Source organism: Lissotriton vulgaris, chromosome 2_1 (genome assembly GCF_964263255.1).
Source record: "Lissotriton vulgaris chromosome 2_1, aLisVul1.2, whole genome shotgun sequence".
Classification (NCBI taxonomy): domain Eukaryota; kingdom Metazoa; phylum Chordata; class Amphibia; order Caudata; family Salamandridae; genus Lissotriton; species Lissotriton vulgaris.
Window position 1 is genome coordinate 1,978,365,682 of NC_141687.1, and position 22,669 is coordinate 1,978,388,350.

General features: G+C 44.3%; 1 protein-coding gene across 1 annotated transcript in view; it reads right to left on the reverse strand.

Moving 5' to 3' along the window:
* The window catches only part of LOC147733595 (ADAMTS-like protein 5), a 262,354-nt gene that overhangs the window by 164,095 nt on the left and 75,590 nt on the right, over window positions 1–22,669 (reverse strand). The window lies entirely within an intron of this gene.

Consider the following 22,669-nt stretch of genomic DNA (forward strand, 5'->3'; position numbering starts at 1 on the left):
TTGCAACAATTTTTGAGCTCCAATGTCACTGTTTGGTCACCTCAGAGGAATTGGAACAATTGACTCGTGCTCGTGACGTTTGTGAATGGGATATCTTATGCCGTGTCGTGTTCCAGTTGCTAGGTAGGTGGTTCAGTTGTGTTCACTACGCTGAGGATGTATGTTTTAGCAGTATTAGGACAGTGGCTGGAGGGCTTGGATAGCTTCTGATGCGTCATCTACGTCGACAGAAATGTCCTTTGCCGCGTGGATATGAATGAGTGAGGTGTTTATTGGTGGCGAGTGCAATTGGATACTGTGATAGCTGACAATATGGGGTACCTGTTCTGTGAGGATTTGAGTTCGGAGGTCTGCGCAATGTATTCTGCTGGATGCAGGCGTGTGGAAAGTGATGTTGTGAGCAGGCACAATGATAGCCAACTGCGTGGAAGATCGGTGATGGATGCATGCAGCATGGTCTGTTTGAAGTTTGTTATTTTTGCTATTTTTAATTAGTAGGAAGTTCAATGGGGATTGTGGAAGAACAGCCATTCCATGCGTTCTCCCAATGAAAACCGTAGAGACCCAATCAGGTCAGTTACGAAGCCACCTTTTGCCGCTCTCTTCCAAAGAAATCTAAATAAAATACTTAATAAACAATGTTAATATTTTTTTAGGTTAAGTCTCCCCTTTCTTCAAGAATTGCTGAATATTATGTCTACGGGCCATGTTATGTATAGGGCACGCCATTGTGGTCCACAACGTCGAGCACCTTAAAATTAAGCATGGACTAAATTTAAATTAGACGGCATAATTTGCATTATTTAGTGAATTTCGCTATACATTTATGCAGAATTCCTGAAATCATACCTTTATGCCACTTCATGTAATTACACTCCATTTGAGGACAAAAATTATCATGAATGTGCCATACATGGTAAAAATGTAGTACAAATGCACGGGAATAACAGTGTTCATGGTGCTTTTGTTCTTGGACAGTTTTTTGTGAAATATGTCATTGTGTGAAAAATTCATGCGAGAACTCTTTCATCTGAATTATTATGAGTTTGCATTTTGCGTAATGTATAATTTCACATAATGCTGCTGAAATTTTGCATAACGCAGTGGTTAATTTGTAACAAACAAGGAGTGCTGGGGCTCTCGTTAGTGGGCAGCTTGCACCAGCCCATTTCTCCTGTTAGCGCCACCTAAAACAGAACCAACTACTAACCATGAAAGTGTGGAGAGGAAGTGGTGTAATGGCCAGAGCTGCCGACTTGGGAGCTGGGGAACCAGGTTTGAGTCTCAGCATCAGCTCAACATCTTGTGATTCTGGGCAAATCACTTAATCTCCTATGTAAATGAATATGTCTTTAACTGGTGCTCGGGAAAAGTGACAGTGTTGATGACTAAGTGCAGGTGGTGAGCACGGGAAACCACAGGTTCAAATTAAGCACTAGCAAGATACACATTTGGTGAATTTGGCAAATTCCTACTTTGAATGGGTGTGACGGGGGTAGACCTAGTCAGTGCATCCTATTACAGTTAATCTATTATAGTTATGCAACAGTTTCGGCACAACATGTGACTGCCCTGGGGTCAGTACATAAAGTGAAAGGCAAACTGATTGGTTAACCCTTTGCGTGCGTCGGACGCCCCCCGACCGTCCGCCGTCATGGTGGGCATGTGCGGAGGAAGGTCGGGTGCCGTCCGAACCATGCCCAGTCATAAATCACTCGCACCGCAGCGGAGTTCACGCAGCGGTCAACGGGATAAAGCAGCCTATCCCTCTTTCAATTTGCAGACCACAATGTGGCCTGCAGTTTAAAAGGGGACAGAGATCTTCCTTCAAACGTGTGTAGTGGGTGACTGCACCCGCCTACAGAGGGATGTCTAGGAGATCCATCTGACTCCCGGTATAAGGGTCTCCCTCTGGAGCACCCCGACTGTGTGCCACCTGGTTGTGGCACACAGTTAGTTCACCCCCTGACAGCTGCTTTACCTCTGCACCCACGTCTGTAAATTACACATTCAGAGCCGCAAAGTGATCCCTGGTTTGCAAAGGCCAAAGCCCCATGCAGATACCTTACACCTTCACTATGCACTTCTAATTGCCCCACATATTACATCACTCATGACGTGTTCTATAATATCGTTGATAACATCACTGCAACATTTAAAATTACATCATTGATGGGGGTGCTAGTTATAGTTCACTTAGAGCACGAGTTATAGTCGTTAGAGATAACTATAACTGGTGAACTTCAGTGTTTGTTGAAAGCGTTATGTTGTCTCTGAAAATGTCACCTAACTATAATGACACTTCAACCGTAAATTATTTATTTATTTATTTATTTATATACATCACACTATATATAGTCAAGGTATATATGTATTTAGTTAAGAGTAGTGAAGCTATTTTGAAGTATGTATATGTACTTTCAAACTATATTTGTAGTTGATGTCTAGGCTACAATATTTTTTTAGCATGATAATTAGAAGTTGATATTCTGGTAGTATACCCTACAGGAAGCACTCCTCAGTAGACACCCATGAGGCATGCTCCATTCCCCTGAAGTAGCCATTCTTTTTTTTTTTTTATTGATTTATTTATTTGTTGATTAATTAAAACCATTACAACAAAGAACAGAAATAAATACAAAGACAACACATTACCAGATTAAATATTCCAGGATACAATGCATAATGTTGACCACAATCAATTAACTTTTTCCAGATCAAGATAATTTAAAATTATTATTTCATTTTTAAAATAGACTATAGGGCTTGGCATTTTTCAGGGATAAAGTGCACGTGTATTGTTCAATAAAAATAATTACCATAATAAATAGAACATTATCTAAAAAGTAGTACTCTAAAAGCAAACAATTAATACATTAAAAAGAGCCATAGAAGTAATTCATCATAACCTAAAAAAATAGCAACCTCCTCATTTCACAGCCGTAACAAATTTAACATATACTTTTGGTGTCAACCTTACCTAATTTCATTTCCACTGTAAGCATAAATTTTACAAATTGGTGTATTATATGGACGTTGACACCACTTAAGCAAAATATTAATGCCGATCTACATGTCCTAATTCCCATTTCTATAAAAATAGGATTTAAAATTGTTTTCCGTTCCTTCATCATTTTTGGGCATAGTGTTACCATATGCAGCAAGGTTTCATCGTATTGCCCCCATAGCCGACAAATATTTGATGCCCATTTGGACTTCCATTTGGGGGTTTCATCTTTGGTTGGATAAATTCCAAACCTTAATAACATGAATTTATTCTTAATTAAGGGTTTTTGATGAAAAAATAAATAGGGTTGGAACATCATTTTGTCGAAGCAATTGGCAATGGTCCAGAAGTGTTTTTTTTTTCCCCAACTCATAATTATCCAACACTTCCGACAGCAAGGCAACGGTTGAATTGATTAATTTTTTATAAACCATTTTACTCCTTGTTTCGTCTTCCAGTTTGGGACATTTGAATTTTAGGAGACACTCGCCTAAATAATCCTGCCAGCTTCTAGAATATTCGCTTGTTGAAATCTCGATCCAACACATATTGGCCAACTTGCCCTCCTCGGCTCGAGATAATGCCAATAGTGTTTTAACAAATGCAGCTTTACGTACCAAGAGCTGTTGCCGTAAGCCAAATTCCAATCTTAAATTGGCATGAGAAATCTGCCTAGGAATCCTAAATACCGATTTATATGTCCTTGCAACTATGGCCTCCAATACTTTCCCGTTCTCAAATATTTATACGTTTTTACACAGTCCACAGACAAACCATTAATATTCAATTCCTTTACTCCAAGTTTGCCTTTTCTTATTAACATTATTTTTGTTTTTTTAATATTAATTGTTAAACCATTTTGGGTTACATATATATTAAAAGAATTTATTAATCTTTTTAGTCCTATCATAGTTTGGCTAAGTTAAATAGTATCACCCGCATACTGTAAGTATTTGATTTCTTTACCCATTACAGGAGGGGAATGTGAATTTACATAATTAAAATGGATTGGGAGATCAGACATAAATAAATTAAAAAGACAAGGAGCCAGCACACATCCTTGTTTTAAGCCTAGATTTGTTTTAAGGCGGCGGGTAGTATGTCTACCGTCGCCAATTTTGACCTGCACCCAAGTATTTGAGTACAATAATTTAATCATTTTTATTAGGGTTTCTGATATACCCCAATTCATTAGCTTTTTCCAAAGAATGTTTCTGGGTACAGAATCAAATGCGGCTTTTAAATCAATAAAACAGATGTACAATTTTTGTTTCCTACATATGGCTCTTTCTCCTAATAAAGACAATAAAATCAAATTGGTAAGAGTCGATTCTCCCTTCCTAAATCCTGTTTGAAAGATTGGGATCAATCACTCCTCTCGCTTCTCTATTTTATAGCCACACTGTTCAAGTGAATGCATTATGGCGAATACTTACTGAACAATCTAAACTCTAACGAGCCTCTGTTTAAAACAGGTATGCTGTGTTAGCAAGCACTGACAATGTCAATAGGTCTGGCCTTAGCAAGCTGCTGTGATGGTCATTTTTTTTTATTTTTTACCACAAGCATATGCCATTAAAGTAAAATGAACAAAAAAAAATGGCATCGTCTAAACGTGGAGGCCATATCTTTGCACTAAAATTTAAAATAGAAATGTGTACTTAGAGCAGGCATAAAAAACCTGTTTTGCTTTAATGCACTTCCCACGATTTTTATTGGTTCAAAGACAATGCATTACTGACTTTGAGTTAGTGTAACTCGAAGACATAGTTTAAACTACAAGGGCAACTCAACAAAATGGGAAAGTATAGTATTTGTCCATCAGTCCAGGCACCGACGTTCTCTTTTTGTTAAATGACACATGTGATCAGGCAAAATGCTGCCACCGACTGTGAAAGAGAGCCAATGTCTGAAGCGGACCGACCTACTGACCTATGCTCTTTGATGTGGTCAGCAAAAGCTAAATGTGTGTGACATTGAACAGACCAATGAATCAAGAAGCCTGGCCCAAAAGCCAACAATCTATGTAAATATGTATGCATTTTTATTTTGGATTTTTTTGATTACATGAGGCTGTCTAGACTCTCTCTATGCCAAAAACTGATACCTTGATGTGTCCAGGAACACTTACTTGTTCCATTAACACATTTCAACAACCTCCTTCTCAATACTTTGTTGAGTACTACAACGCAATCACGTTTTACTGTCGGTGGCAAGCAGAGACAACGATTGGCCTGAACTGAACTCCTTTGCTGATTATGGTGACTAATGATATAGCACATTTCTACGACGCAGCTGGGCTCCTTAGTAATATATTTACACAGTGCACCATGCTTTGCTCCACGTAGTTGATCGTGTGTGGATTGGTTGTGGCATATCCCCAGGTACACAGGTTCTTTTTACCTTTACACATCTATAACCAGTCACTCTCGTCTTCCCAAAGTGATGGGAACTACATGAGCTCATGGAGATTCTGTACCACAGACGGTCTTCTGCCATATCCCTGATGGGCGGGCGGGTCTGGCTTTCATACAAAGAGCAGTACTCAGCTCACTGGAAGTAGCTTGGCATGCTGAGTGTCCCCCTGACGTCATTTGCCGCGCTCCAGAGCATTTAGAAATCACTCACGTGTAAACATTGGTGCCACCCTTTTATGCTATTATACCACCCTTAGATACCATGGTATCATCTGGCATATAATGTCTGTAGTCATCAACGAAGCAAGGATGGTCAGTGATTCAGGCAAAATGTCACTTTATAGATGGAGTCTTTCCTATCAACTAACACAAGGATAATGTTCACTCTTTTTCTTGTAATGTGATGCCACCTACTGGTGAAAACCTAAGTCCGTTGCCTTATTTCGCTCGGCATATTGGTATGTGATATTATTACATGTGTCCAGTTCTGTTAGCAAATCCAAGGTTTTCTGCTTCCCTAGAACAGGAATTGTGACTGGCTATTGAGTTGCCCAGGAAGGGTGGAGTGCCTTATATGACATTTTATTTAAAACTAGTGTTATTTCTCCCAGCACAGGAGCTCAGATGGACATTGTAGACCTTAGACATAATGTTTCCGATTAGTGGTATTCCATTTGTCAACATACATCTTTAGGTTGTCCTTCCGGTATTTGTAACAGTCATGCAGTTTTCTTATAGGTATATAGGCCTACTTTTTGCCGCAGTGGACTCATATTCCTGGTAACTTTAATATCCCTAGGTGCAGTTATTTCCTGAGCTTCCCTATAGAAAAGCCTTTAAATCATATAGCGTTTTAACAAAAATACTTTAAAAACTTGCTTTAAAAAGCTCCTCTGGCCTGATGCTTTCCTGAGTGTATCGGAGTGAGCTCTCTAACTCCACCTCTGGAAAGTGCTGACCCGGGTCCTACCCTCACTCGCACATTTACTCGTAATTTCATCATTTAATATGGCGGAATGAAGGCGGTTCTACTTCCCTCCTTGTACTGAGAGCTCTCTTTCCCTGGGTGAACTGGCATAGCTGTGCCGATGCCAGAACCACATTCCATCTTTACCAGCTCAAGGCAGGCTTGCATTGCCAACACCTGGTGCCTGCTCCCCACCGCTTCGCTTGCACGTCCACACGACTCCCCCTTATTCCTCTCTGGTCTGGTTGGTAGCAAGTGAGCAAGTGAGACTGGCCTTCTGTGCTTCATACAGTTGGCCGCTCCCATCTCTGTCATGGCCGTTCTGTGTCACAACTGATGTTGGTGGAGCGGGCGGCCATGTCTTAAAAGCCCTTCAAGACAAGCTATGTCTTAAGCACGTGAGCTGTCTTTTTGAATCTCTCGTTAATTCAGCAAAAGACAAAAAAGGGTCATCCTAGCCTTCATGAGTAGCTTTCCAGACAATGGCAACGTATACTTGTCACAACACCCTCTGTTGTATTCCACATCTGTAAACATCAGCTGTGTCAATGCGTCATAAAGCAAGAAAGCTAAACAGTCTGCAATAAATAAGTCAAGCAAGGAGGTAAAGGCAAGCCAACAATCAGTAACCCATGTTGAAGCCAGAGGTGAAGGACACAGTGCCACAGTACACATCAATCCGTTACTGCCCTAAGAGGCAAATAGGCAACGCAAAAGACACAAGAGAGCACACAAATATTAGAACCTCCTGTTCAGCGCGTACTACAGCTACCAGTCTGTTAGAGGCGATCTCTGCAATATACACATTTGGCAGATATTCGTGGTGGGTGAGGGGTATCACCCAATAGAAATGATCGCCAAGCATATATCTGATGAAGCAGCCGTGCCTGGTTAATTTGAACTCATTGTCAACGGTGTAAGTGTTTTCTTGCCCTTCATCAGGCTGTTCCTAGCAATATTATTGTGCACCCTCATGTGGCCAAATGATGAGACCGGGTATGGGTGAGAGTGGTCAATGTTTGATTTGCAGTTTCCATGTCTACTAAGTACATCTTTAGAAGGGAAACTTCATTTACACTTTCCGTTTATGGTGCATGAAGATCTGGAATTAGTGAAAATACTCTGCGGGTGTTGCGTTATTGAGGGATGAGTCGGGAGGAGATTAACGAATTAGCTGTAGGAAGAGCCTTTAAGCAAATTAAATAGTTATTTGTCTTTGAGGAAACATTGTGGAAACCGTGAAGTCTAATGAAGGGCAGTTCTCTCCATTGCACCTTCAGAACACCTTGTTGGGAAGCTCAGGTAGCGTCAGCTGCGGTATTGTCAGAATATCGTCTTGGCTTAAATATAGTGTCCTAAACATTGCCTACAAAAATATCACCCCATTGGAGTTAATAACAGAAATTTGGTAAAGTATGCATAGGTGTATGTGGCGTCGTCCTATAGGAAGAGCTAGGTGTAACTTTTACAAAGGAGGGAAGTTTATGACCCATTCCCCTCCCTGGCATTGTAAAAAAAACTGCCTCCCCACACTAACCTCTTACCGTGGCGACAACACTTTAATTTAGGGCCCAGTCCAGTGATGCACTTACCTCCTCTGTATTTTGGCTTTCGTTATTTGGTCGTGATATTGTGGCTTCTGATATTTATAAGCGATATTCCGGACTGCAAGCCATCTGCATCACTAGTAAAGGGTGCACTTTGAAGAGACTCAGTGTCCCCTTGCCTTTCTTAGTGTTTGAGACTTACATTCTTGATAGAAAGTGTGGTACATGCAGGGAGCACACTTGACACTACAATCAGAGTATAAATAATGCAGCCCACCCTTCCCCTGGAAATGAAAGGACTGCAGGCTCGCTCATTTCTAGTCCAGAAGTGTGGGTTCTTGGCTCCCGGCACTTCCAGTGAGCCAACGTGACATTTTTAGCAAGAACTAGAATTGTGCAAGATGTTTTGCAACTGTAGAACAGTTGTTGAAACTATTCTTCGCAGAAGACTTTAAACATGTACTATTTATCAGTAAACTCTGCAAGGCTCAAGGCCTGATACCCACTGTGGCCAGGGAGCACCTGATATTTTTGTGACTCTTACTTCTCAACATACAGTTATGTTCCTCTGCTTGTTATTTCCTCTCTTCCAACAGCAGAACGCAAGAATACAGACGTTGCTGAATTTTTTAGAGAGATAGCAGCCTGTTTAGCTCTAACATAAACTGCTTCTTAAGACACAACATGCATACTTCTATGATAGGGATGGTGGTCACCAGAGAACAGCATACCTACAGATAACACAATACACGTTCAAGGATTCCTGGGAACCTGCGTCTGCATTACACTATATCAGAGCCTTCTAGTTATTGTGACTCCTGACAAGTAGACTTAAGGCTAATTGTATCTTCCTGGCTAGTGGTTTTGGGTAGGAAACTGCATCCCTTAATGTCCATGTGTAAACTGACATCCCTCAGTGCTTCTTGGGTTAGAACATCAATGGGTGGAAAAAGGAGAGCGTGGTGGTCTAAGAATACTACTTCAACCTCTTCATCAAAACGTTTATTTACATTTACCTTAAAAGATCACAGATTATGCCTTCTGGCGCCCCAGTCGCAGGGCAACAGCAAACCTCAAAAATGCAGAGTAAGGTTCTCATGCCGTCCTGAAATGGCATTATTAAGTGCTGCGCGATTACTGTACATACAAACATTGTGTTTAAACGTTTGGGCTGAGAGGATCAAGGCTGGGACAGCCCAAAGCCTTAACCTCATAAACATACGAGAAAAAGAGCATTGTGGTAGCCAAATTAACAAACATATCTAGAAAAACAAGCATGAGCTGACATGCATGAGCATTAACCTTTGACGAGCATCCACATTTGTCAACAATCCTTCAAAGCATTAAGCGCTATAAGAGACCTGGTAGATGACCACATGTGTGCATTGGGTAATCATTGGCAGTCAGCCTTGTGGCTTCTTCTTGAGAACTCTTCATTCTTGGCCTTACTGCCAAGGTCATCAGTCATAATTAAAGACACCACACAGAAGTGAAGGATCACAGAGTGGACACTTAGGGGTTTATTACAACTGTGGCGGTCCTATGGTGGTCCAACTGCCCTATTACGTGTTTGAGGGTCTGACCGTTAAAGCATATTACGATTTTCCTCATTGCCCTCCTTTTCATGGTGGTGAGCCAACCAATAACAAGCATTGGAAATGCAATAGGTCTCGCATTAGGAAAGTTTGAGCTTTTGGTCTTATAAATGACATTTTTTTTATTTATGTGTTGTTTTTTAAAATAGCTAAATTAATAGCTTTGTCATTTACTATACCAATAGTTATAACTTTCGCAAATGTGACACCTATAGCATTTGTAATGCAACATGTTTTGTATTTACGTGACTTAGATGTATTGATATTACAAATAACAATGGCTTTTAATTTTTTTAAATAATTAATACTTAAATAATTTATTTAATTTGTAATGTCAATAGCTTAAACTTTTGTAAATAACTTTTGTGAAGATTATGTTCAGTGTTTTTTTATTGTGACGAAAATCCAAGAACATAAGTGAAATATTAACATCTTTTTTGTGATTTGTAATAAAGTTTGAAAGCTTTAAAACAGCTTGAAACATTGAAAGAACATATTTGAACCAGTGATGCTGTGGTGGTGCGGAGTGATACTGTGGTTGCGCTGAGTGATGCTGTGGTTGCGCTGAGTGATGCTGTGGTTGCGCTGAGTGATGCTGTGGTTGCGCTGAGTGATGCTGTGGTTGAGGGGGTGTAAGGGTGAGGGAGTGAGGGGGTTTGAGGGTGAGTGAGGGGGTGTGAGGGTGAGTGAGGGGGTGAGTGTGAGTGAGGGGGGCTAGGGGGGTGAGGGGGTGTGAGGGTGAGGGTGAGTGAGGGTGTGCGAGTGTGTGAGGGTGAAGGGGTGTGAGGGTGTGTGAGTGTGAGGGTGTGTGAGAGGGGGTGTGGGTGAGTGAGGGTGTGTGAGGGTGAGGATGTGTGAGGGTGTGTGAGGGTGAGGGTGTGTGTGAGGGGGGTGTGAGGGTGAGGGTGTGTGTGAGGGTGAGGGGGTGTGTGAGGGTGAGGGGGTGTGTAAGGGTGAGGGGTGTGTAAGGGTGAGGGGGTGTGAGAGTGTGTGTGAGGGTGTGAGGGTGAGTGAGGGTGTGTGTGTGTGTGAGAGTGAAGGGGTGCAAGGGTGAGGGTGAGGGTGTGAGGGTGAGTGTGAGTGTGGGTGTGAGAGAGTGTGAGGGTGTGTGAGGATGAGGGTGTGTGAGAGGGGGTGTGAGGGTGCAGGGTTGAGGATGAGGGTGAGTGAAGGTGTGTGAGGGTGAGGATGTGAGAGGGTGAGGGTGTGTGTGAGGGTGAGGGTGTGTGTGAGGGTGAGGGGGTGTGTAAGGGTGAGGGTGTGTGTAAGGGTGAGGGGGTGTGTAAGGGTGAGGGGGTGTGTAAGGGTGAGGGGGTGTGAGGGTGAGTGTGAGTGAGGGTGTGTGAGGGTGAGGTGGGTGAGTTAGTGGGTGTGAGGGTGAAAGGGTTGTGAGGGGGTGTGAGGGCGAGGGGGTTGTGGAATGGGATAGGTGAGACCTACAAATCTATCCAACAGCCGTACTGAAGGAGTAATGTGAAGTTCAATAACCAATCAAATGTCAGAAGTGATCCTTCTTGTGTTAATAATAAGGTTTAGGACATCCCAGTAGAACAGCGCACAGCAAACAACCGCAGAAGGCGTAGCAGACTGCCAAGTTACGGAAGCTCCTGCACTTTTAATGGTTTTCAGCTGGCTCCCAAAATGGGGTAGAGGACTTTTATGTTCCGATTTGCTGCACAGAATTGCAAAGGAAAAGATTATAATTTTTATGAATTCCATAGTTCTTGAACATGCTGGAGAGCACCTTCAAAGCGCAAACAACGTTTTTAACAGCTTCCTTAAATCGTTGTGATTGGGTGGGTTTTTGGTGGTCAAAAGGACAGCATTCAGGCTGGTTTTCTCAACTATGGAAAATGCTGCATAACCAATGAGTCCCATCTAAATGCACAAAGGCATTAAAGGGCTTTACCTGCAGAGCAGTGTGAACTGCAGTGGTAGATCAGCTGCTGCAGGGGAGGAGGAGAGGTGGGCTGATCACCGTGGCCCCTGCGGCTATAGAGGTGATCCGGGAGAGGTTGAGCCCGAGCGGCCGATGACGAAGGGCACTCCACTTAACCCGGACATGGGGGTGGGAGGAGTGTTGATTTTGGTGTTAAGAGGGAGGGCACCAAACAGGAGAAATGTTAAAGGTCAATGTGATTAAAAAACATGTAGGTAGTTAAGCCGCACATACGGACCAAAATGTCATATTAAGCTGAAAATAAAGTGCAGCTAAAGTATTCACACTGAATAAGGTCCGTGACCTGGAGCCCCCGCTCGGAATAGTTTTTTTTCCTAACTTGAAGGCGGGTGCCGGGATGAAACAAAGCGCAGCGCCCATGCACTTAAAACTAGTTTCATCACATAATCGTGTTGCCACATGGAAGAGAAATGTACGCATTCCACCGCTCAGTGTTTCAACAGATTTACAAAGAAGGCAGCGCAGAGAGGCACAGGTTAACGCAGCTCGACGCTCCCATTTAGCCTCTTAAAGTAACCGTACAAATGAGCCTGGATCGAGCATTAAAGAGCAACAAGCAGTGTTGTGGGAGTGGCATCGAGGGTGGCACAGGGAGATTACTAAGCCACAGCAATAGTCTCGCTTAGCGAAGCAGCTGCGCTGCATTCACTACACAAGAACTAAAAATAGTTCAGACCAAAGATGCTAGGCAAAAGAGGAGGGAATGGGACAAAAGAAAAATATAAAAGGCACGAGACAGCAATGAAAAAGGCTTTTGATAGCAAGATAGAGGCAAGAAAGAAGGAACGAGTAGTAGAAGAGAGAATGAGGATACGATACAGGAAGGGAAAGGGACCAGGAAAGGAGGCAGAAAAGAGGGAGGGTAAACCAGCATTGGCAAGGACAATCATTCACCAATGTTCAGCCAGTGACGTGATTGATTTTGCCAGCACCTAAGCAGCTATCTGGATAGCAGTTTGAAGTAATGGTGTACTGAGAGGAGGCTTTCAAGTGATTCCGAAGGCAGCCATTCGGTGCTGCTGAGAAGGGAATAGAAAGGGCAGAACGAAAGGACCAGGGTAGAGCGTGAGCATGAGTGAAAACAAAAGCAACATTTTAATGCAAAAACAAAAAAAATAGGCCCATGATGTCATCAGTAGAAGACTACAACACAGCAGGCAATCACCAACAGGGGGGCGGAGCGGGAAAAAAAAAAAAAACAAGACGGAGGGAAGAGAGAGAAGGGGAGGGTTGAGGAGAAATGCGACACGGCGGGCAGGGGAGGGGGCGGCGTGCATGTGTGTCTGCTACGTTAGCCACGGAGTGAGGCCTGTCTCTGTCGCTGGCTGTGTGCACTACGAGGGTGAACGCTCTCCAGGCCATTGGTGTGCCTGGCTCGAGGGCGCTTCGGCGATTTTCTCAAACAGATAATCTCATGCATGGCAGAAATATTTGTAAGATCCAACTGTAAGTCCCTCGAACAAGGACACAAAGGATCTATCCCAAAAGTAAGCATTAGGCAGCCTAATGAAAACAGGTTTATGAAAAGGGAAAAATACCATGCTTGGACGAAGCCGCAGACTTTTGATATGTGGCGCTCTTCTGCCCCTACTTTCAAAACTGCCATGACGATGCGACACGGCGGGCAAGGGAGGGGGCGGAGCGGGAAAAAAAAAAAACAAGACGGAGGGAAGAGAGAGAAGGGGAGGGTTGAGGAGAAATGCGACACGGCGGGCAGGGGAGGGGGCGGAGCGGGTAAAAAAATAAATAAACAAGACGGAGGGAAGAGAGAGAAGGGGAGGGGGGAGGAGAAATGCGACACGGCGGGCAGGGGAGGGGGCGGAGCGGGTAAAACAATAAATAAACACGACGGCTGGACGAGAGAGAAGGGGTGGGGGGAGGAGAAATGCGACACGGCGGGCAGGGGAGGAGGGGGCGGAGCTGGGGGAGGCTGTGAGATGTGCACGCGCTTTTAAGCTCAATGCGCATGCGCATTGAGCTTAAAAGTCACGGGCACTGCAAGGAATCGCCACGATTCCTTGCAAGTTAGTTAAAGAGTGGTTAAGCCCCCATAGTCTCGCAAGCTCGATCGACAGGCGAGACCTAAAAAGGGTGGCAGTGAGGAAACTAAGCGGGCCCTACAGGGCCCCCTGTTGCCTCTGGGCCAGGGGATACAGGCAGGGGGGCACATGTTATGCCTCCCTGTATGCATGCACCCCCAGTTCATACATGGCATGGACTGCACTACATGGTGCAGTCCATGCCGTGCAAGTACGTGCTTTGGCGTTCCTATTGCTGTGCCTTTCGAAGGCTCAGATATGAACCTTAGAAAGGCACCACCGTGGGATCGCCAAAGCACCGCATACCAGACTAGGAATGAACTCCTAATCTGGCGGTCAGTGTGCGGACTGCTTTAGCGGTCTTCCAGCAGGGTGCTGGCAGGGCGACCTGCTGCAAGACTGCCAAAGTCATAATGAGGCCCTAAGTGTGTCTGAGGACAAAAGTTCATCTCGCACATTCTGTAAAATATCTCTGATGCCACACGCAGGAGCATCATGCTATGCCTCGCCACGTGGAGGGGAGCATAGGACAGGGAGGGGATCGATAATGATCTCTGTGTACCAAATCAATGTTGCATTGACAACTAAACAGCTCAATAGACAGAGAAACAGAATGAGAACTATAGTCACTGCTATTTCATAGAGAACACCTGGAAACAAACTTTACAACGAAACTTTTACAATGCAACATCCATCACATCGCATGCCATTACAACGCAACCATTACAATGCATGACTCTACAACGCATACCACTACAACGCATGTCATTACAGCGCAGCCATTACAACGCATACCATTATAACGCATACCATCACAACGCATAGTACCCTTACACTATCCAACACTTACCCTACTGTTGCACCCCCTGGAGTTAGAATAGTCATTTTTACCCCTACACTATCCAACACTTACCCTACTGTTGCACCCCTGGAGTTAGAGTAGTAATTTTTACCCCTACACTATCCAACACTTACCCTACTGTTGCACCCCCTGGAGTTATAATAGTAATTTTTACCCCTACACTATCCAATACTTACCATACATGCAATGTAATGGTATGTGTTGTAATGGTATGCGTTGTAAAGGTAGTATACGTTGTAATGGAATGCGTTGTAAAGGTAGTTTTTTAAAAGTTCATTGTAATGGCATGCGTTGTAATGGAATGCGTTGTAATGGATGTTGCGTTGTAAAAAATGCATTGTAAAGGTATGCGTTGTAAAAGTATGCGTTGTAACGTCATACATCCGAGCACACCACAAGCTGAACTGGTGCTAGATTCTTGGATAAAAGATGCTATTGCTGCATAATTTACAGCAACACATTGTATATACCTTAGAAGAATGAAAAGGTTAAGATTACTCTACTTGGTGGTGAGCCTACGACCTGCAAGTTTCTGGGCAGAAGTTTAGGTCACTCTAACAAGGAGACTGTGTTCTGAGAACAAGTGGAGCCAATGTGTGAAACTATCAATTTTTTTGTAAGAAAACACAGCCTGTCCAATAGCCTAGCAGTACTAAGTGTGGTAGGACTAAACTTATAACTTACATGGCTTGGACCTTGATTTCCTAATAAAATGCCCAGCTTCAAAACGGACCTCAAGTCCTAGGATCACATGGCAGCCACATTCACCCCTCTTGGCAAGTTTTTATCCACTTGGGCATTGTTGTTAAATTCCACTTGGACAAGAGTCAGCCAGGACAGAAGATGGCGGTGTGCTCACAGAGACATTAATAACTCCAGCGTTCATTCCGTACAAGCACTGGAGGAGAACACCGTCTAGTAATAAGAATGTGGCAGGTGCTCTTTTGGGTGTGCTCTGCCAGCCATGAGAATGTGATGGAATTCACACAGTCCCTGGTGGTGGAACGCCCACCTGTTCTGGAATCAGCTATTTTTGCTGTAAAATGAAAAGCCTGCTACACAAAGTAAAACAATCTTATCCTAAATGTGTTAGCATACAGGAGTTTAATATATGCCCGTGTATTTGGGTAACATTTAGTTCACCAGACCATTATTTAAGTTTTCTTCTTTGAGAGAAGCACGTAAAGCATTTACAACAGCATAGACCATCAGACCATCTGCCAGGCGGCTACTCTGCCCCAGAGTCCTGTCCACATCACTTATTTCTAAGTCCTTTCCCTGCTCCTCCACTGTGGCACCTCTCAGAGATGCTGCTGTGAACTGAGGCTGAAGAGGACAGGGCGATGCTCTGGCTGCCTCCCCTCCTCCATGCATTCAGTATAAAGCACTCTCATTCTAATAAGGCTGAGACTCCTGCAGGAAAGGTGCAGGAATGAGCTCAGTGGGGTATGCGTCGACTGAACACACCACTTTCAGACCACGGGTCATCACATCTCTCTGGAAGTTTGCTTCGGATGCAGAGGTTCCCCCTTCCAGGCTGTGCCATTCTCTTCACCCGATGACCACTTCGCAACATCTTGCTATAGGAAAACGTTCGGTGCCCCCCTCAATGAGCAGTGATGCCCCCCCCCCTCCCGCAGGGGTGTACCCCACAGTTTTTAAGTGGGCTGGCCTAGATCAAGCTGGGAAGCAATACACTGGATAAACACTGATAAAAAAGAAATTAATGACATAAGTACAAATGCACATCAATACCCACATATATCCAGAAAGCAGAGAATATGAGTATACTTTAATAACCCTAAAGGGTATCCCAGCAACCCTTCTCCACTCTTATTTGAATATCCTAGCATAAGAGTATAAGGAAGCTTGAAGTTCTGTCAGGGTCAGAATGCGAATTGTATTATAATATTTGTGAATCGCAGTTGGTTGTGGACTGGCCGCTGGAAGATGTAGAAAGAAGTCATTGCACCATGAAAAACTTAGTAAATATAACAAAAAACAATCATTATCAAATGTGATACTATTGTCTTAATCTATACTACTATTATAAAGAGAGAACAGAAACCTTTTGGCAAGGTAAACTCGGGAACCACAGCGCCAATCCACACACCCAATACATTGTTGTAATCCTCAGGGTGTGTAGATGGACATAGGCTGCATAAAATAAAAAATAAATGTAAATTAAAAAATTAAAGTTTAAAAACAAAGTAGTCCCCTAAAACAAGCGCCGGCCACGACGTAGCACTGACCGCGACCTACACCTGCGTGATGACGACAGGCGGGGAGGAGCAGCGACGAGCTGCGACGTGAGGCGAGGAGTGGCGCGGCGGCTCAGGTAAGGCGAGGCGGGAGGCGGTCCAGGCAATGTCGCGGCGGGCGGGGGTCCGGGAGTGGGGGCTAAGTCCGGAGCGCGGCTGAGGTAAGGCAGAGGCGGGAGGGAGGCAGGCGGGCGGGCAGCAGTATAGGCAATGTCGGGGCGGGGGGCCCGGCCGGGACTAAACAAATGCTCAAAATGCAGCCCCAGCCCCCTTCTGCCCCCGGGCAACGCCGGGGCGGGCTGCTAGGCAGAGGCGGGAGGGAGGCAGGCGGGCGGGGAGCGGTATAGGCAATGTCCGGGCGGGAGGGCAGGGCCGGCCGAGACTAAACAAATGCTCAAAATTCAGCCCCCAGCCCCCTTCTGCCCCTGGGCAACGCCGGGGCGGGCTGCTAGTAACAAATATAACTGTCTTCATGTTGTTGGAAATAGAAAGGCATTAAAAGGATGGCTGTCCTATGACACTGAAACCCTCCCACGAAACTTGAAGGTGAAACATGGGTCTCTGAAATGTCTACTTCAGTGCAAATTCATCAAATGGCATTCCAGAAGAGTTGAATTGACTTGCTAGAGCTATATGAAGAAAGTATTTGCTGTACTGTTCTTTATTCTGTATGCATGTTCTGATAAATTATAAATCCTACTTGTGTCGTTTTCCACAAGTTCATTATCATTTTCTGGTGTTTGTGTCTATATTTGAAGATGAACAACAGTGTTTCAACTGGTATCATTAAGGAAAAAGCAATTCTATATGTATGTCCAAAACATTACACGAAGGAAGAAGGGAGACATGTTATTTGGTTTTGGAAGTGCTCATGGCATCATATATTTAGTTATGGTAATTTATACAATACAGTTATATCAGCACTGTGGGCATCAATTGCAAAGGCAACCCAAAAACAATAGGTGCAAATTGTGCTCGTGACATGAAAAGTGATGGCGCAAGTGACACGTGGTAAAGAGCAGCGAAAGGCGCAAGGTGTTAATGGGAAGAAGAATATATACAGAGTTATGATTCAACTTTAAAACATTTTAGGCATTGATTTGATTTGTTTTGTTCAGGATATTACAGTGAACCATAGAGATAGGTACGCCGCGAAACCAAGTTGGTCGACGGCGTTTCGATCCTATTGAGTCAGGATCATCTTCTGGCACTGACCTCCACACACACCACGGCTGGCTTCATTCTGCGCCACCCACAAGGTTCCTTCCTTGGATAAGTATCTCCATGCCAGCACCTCCGGCTATCTCCGCCTTCCCTTAACTTTCCCCCGAGCTAATGTTGATCCTTCGGTTCACAGATAGCTGAAATCCCCCACGGATTCACCTCCCAGTGGCTCGGGGCTCCAACCACTGAGCCTTATCACCGCCTACCCGTTCAACTTACAGACAAATGAGTTCCTCACTCCCCCTCGCCCAGCCCCCCCACCCCGGGTCAGCTGGTCCCGCTCTTCGCCACTATCAGGCCTCGGCCATGATGCATGCCTACCCTCACTGACGCATCCTGCAGTTCTAGACGCGCTGCTCCTTTTCCATCTGCCTTGCGCCATGACCCAGCTGCACGGCCATCAGTCTCCCGTTTCAGCTCTTTCCGTTGCCTCCCAGGTAGTACGCCGCTCACTGAGCTGCGTCTCTCCACGCACTCCCTCCCCTATTACCCGCAGGTTCAGACACGCTCCTGCTTCCCCAGGCGCACTGCCTTCTCTCCTCTCCGCTTTTCCCTGTTTTTTCACGCTTTCCATCCACTGAATTAATACTTCCATCCACTGTCCTCTGCCTGCCCCAACCACGCACCACTTACCCCCCCCCCACCCTGACCTCTCCTCTTCCTCCCCCATACAGCTCCCGTAAATCGGCAACCCAGTCCTGAAGATGATCCTAACTCGATAGGATCGAAGCGTCGTTGACCAACTTTCAGCGTGTTTCGTGGCTCACATATCTCTATGGTTCACTGTAAAATCCTGTACAAAATGAATCAATGCCCCAAAAGTTTTAAAGTTGAACCATAACTCTGTATATATCCTTCTTCTCATTGTCACCCTGCGCCTTTTGCTGTTCTTTACCACTTGTCACTTGTGCCGTCACTTTTCATGTCACGAGCACAACCTGCACCTATTGTTTTTGGGTTGCCCTTTGCAATTTATACCCACAGTGCTATTATAACTATATTGTATACATTTCCATAACTAAATATATGTACCCAGATCTCAACGTGGTTTATGGATTTTTGCTCCTGTCGCTATCTACTACTGTGTCTATGTTTGACATTAAGATCCATATATTGCTTAAACTTGCATTCTGTTCCCTTGTGTCCTTATATTGCTCTCGGTCCTGTGCTTGCATGGCAGTTCTATTTGCATATGTACAACCGTATTTAGCCTTGTCCACATCTAAGGATTTTACTGATGACTGCACTTTCTGTCCTACATATGCTTCCCTGAATATCTATGTGGGGCAGAAGACGCTTGTGTCAAGACGTGACACTGTGTATGCCTTCAGCCTTGGCATGCCAATAAACGGACAAAGGTGCAAGAAAATTTCCTGTGTTTTGTGGCTGCTGGGGTAAAGTTTGCTTTGCGCCACTCTGAGGAGGGTTGGAAGATTTATTACCCAACAATACCAGTTGCCAAAAATGTACGTTCTATTACCATTTCCATGAGGGAAACTGTTGAAATTGAGATCAAAAGGTTAAGTGAGGAAGGCATAATCAAATCTATTGAGAGCTCAGAATGGGTGGCACCCATTGTAGTAGCTTAGAAAGATTCTGGAGATATCAAGTTGTGTGCGGACGTAACAGTTCTCAACAAGTGTATGATAAGTGACCATTTTCCCCTTCCAGCATTACTAAAATGGTTTCCTTGCTGCACGGCACTAAGTAATTTACCACCTTGGATTTAATTGCGGCATATCAACAAACAAGACTCCAAGACTAATTATGTAATAAGGAATGTAGACTTTTAGAAAAAAAGAACTCATTGCATTGTTAAATTTCATGTGTAGAAGGGAGAAGGTGTTGAAGTTATTCTGTTCAAGTTATAGCTACGAATGGGCACTGACTAGAATTAGACTATTTAGTATTTGTTTACCTTTCATGAATAGATTGTTGATAAAACAATGAAAAATGGTAAGTGCCCATAGAATTTAGAAGCAAGGCGCACGTGCACACACCAAATCAATTCTTGATAAGAGAACTGATGACCCTCCTTGGACCCCCAAATAATTAAGAGTACAATGAATAATATAGATGAAATTTGGCTACTATACTGTTACTGAAGCATATAGTGGATAAGTTGTAAAGAAAGAGTTCCCTCTTGCATAGCTCACTTAGTCCCTGATTATGAGGTGCGCCTATTTTAGTGTTGGGATACTATAAATCCAGAATTCACAATTCTTGCCAATATTCCCGATGATATTCCTGCCCCAAAATCTGCCACTTGCAAGATTTTCTTCCTAGAATGGGGAATAGCAGCAAGCACCCAGAGACACTTTACCATGCATTTTTCCCCTAAGAATGGAGAGAAAAATGCTGACATTTTAACCTGCTCTGACCAGGGGCAACAGGCTAGGTTTGTAGGGCCTGTGGGGTTAGGAAAGGCCTGTGTTTGTCTGGGGAGAACGGACTGCTCCTCCATGTTGCTGCAAGGGTCAGGATGTGGACAAGCAGCCCCTGCGTCCCTAGCGTCTGACAAGCCCAGTTTCCCAGAGCACATATTATTAGATCTGGAGTTTACTGACCCAATAATTCCGGGCCCGAAGCAGTAGCAGCTGGTGTATTGATACAGTGGCGGGTGGGAAGAGGGAGAGATGGGGGCGAAGAGAGTGGACAGACAAGACCAAAAAATAGTACAAAATTAAAAAACACTTACATGCATCGCTGCATCATGACCCTCTTTTCTGCAGGCACAGGCTCCCAGAGTGCACTGCAGCCAATCCTGATGCTGAAAGCAGCGTTAGGATTGGCCTGAGCGCCGATGATTTGCGCTCCCAGCTAGACTGGGAGCCTGTTCTTGCTCTTTCCAACCTAGCAACGCAGCTCGGGTTGGAGAGAGTTTCAGTGTGCATAACGGTTCGGCCGACCTGAGATGGCTGGTCAAATAGTCATGCACACTGATAAAAGTGCCCACCACGTCCCCTCAGTGCCTGTTAGCCCTTGGCCCCGCCCCAAGACTCCGCGGTAAGAGAAAAATAAAACGATAATAAACGTGGTTTATTATCGTTTTGTCTTTCAAGTTTTACAGCTGAAGCTGTTGGCAGGGGGGGCGACGTTCCTCCGTCATAGCAGAGGAGGCAACGCTGGGCTGAAGACACTTTTAATTGTGAGTGATGGAATTTCATATGGAGTGATTGCTCTATCATATCTGGTTAGAGATAACTCTCCTTAACATTGACACGGATAATCAGTCATCACCTTCACAGCACATTGGTGTATGTGGCTCATTTGCCTGGAAACGTCCTAAGATGCAGGCCATGCTCATGTTGCCAAGCCGCAGCTGACTGTATGTGGACAGCTGGAGCGCATAGGCCTTAAGTCGTGGTGGGGGGCACATGCCCAACACCAAAGCATCTCCTTCTTGCTACCAGCACCAATAGGCAGTAATAGTAGTGAGACAGTGACAGCTGGGTCCCATAATTCTCTGCAGGCCTGCCTGAGTTGCATCCTGTTGGAAAAAGCAGCACAGTGGAGACTGAGGAGAAAAGCTTTTATCTCATCTAGGACCTTCCACTCTGATGCAAGTGTCACTAAGTGCCATTTTATATATAGAAATGGTACAGACTTTTAAATTAAACAGGTATATTTTGGATTATATCACTTTACCACATAAGATTAGATCATTGCACTTTGTGGCCACTAATCGAATTAGCGAAAGCCCCCTTTCTCCTCTGATATTTTTATTATGATTTAACAGGCAAATAAGTTGCCTTGTTTCACTTATATAATACTTTATTTTTATGGATGGAGCTAGATATCGGCCAAGTGAACTATAGACCAGATAGCTTTTGTACAGTGAACACAGCGAATCGAATGATTTCAAATGAGATGCTGATGGAGAAGGTGGCACAGTGGAGAAAAGTAATGGCGAGGGCCACACTGTTTAGTCAATCTGGAAAGCTGGAAGTAAAACCAGGCTTCCTGATTAGACATTGTGACTTTCAGACCCTGGATGGGTATTGTATCCTCCCCACCCCTGTCCTGATGACAGTTTATTAGTGATCCAAGAGGTAGGTCAGTAGTCCTGTGCCTCCTGTACAAGGTCTTTATCGTTGTTGTAGATGGAGCTGCATTTCGCTCAATTAAACCATTTGAAAGGGAGTGTTTTGTACAGTGCACACCCTGAACTGAATTATTTCAAGGTGCTCTCAAATGTGATCACTGAAAAGGAGGTACAGAGAATAAAAGTATTTGCCCAGGGTTTCATAGTTTGGTCAAACTGGAAAGACAGGAATTCAACCAGGGTCTCTGGGTCATGGCCCCACAACTAGTATGTGCACTTGGTCTCACAAAATCTCCTGATTCGCCTGGGCATCAGCAACTGCTGCCTTTAGAGGCTCCCAGGGGGAGACGACCATTACAACGCGGTCTTTACACCGCGCTACCGTTACGACGCGGTCATCACAAAGCAAGTCGTTACAACGGCTTGCGCTGGATGGCGTTATATACCAAAGAATAGTATGATGTACTATTCCAACACCTTCCCTACTGTTACGTAGGCTGGAGTTGGAATAGTAAATTATACTATTCCTAAGTCCAGCGCCACTAGCGCAAGTCGCTGTAACGACTTGCATTGTGATAACTGCGTTGTAATGGTAGCGCAGTGTAAACACCGCGCTGTAACGACATACATCCCTGCCAGGGCACCACCCGTGTCATTTTTCAGCCTTTGTGGATGGTAATTGCAAAGAACAATTACCATCCACATAAGTTTACTTTTTGTAATTAAATAAGCGCTTTAACCCTAT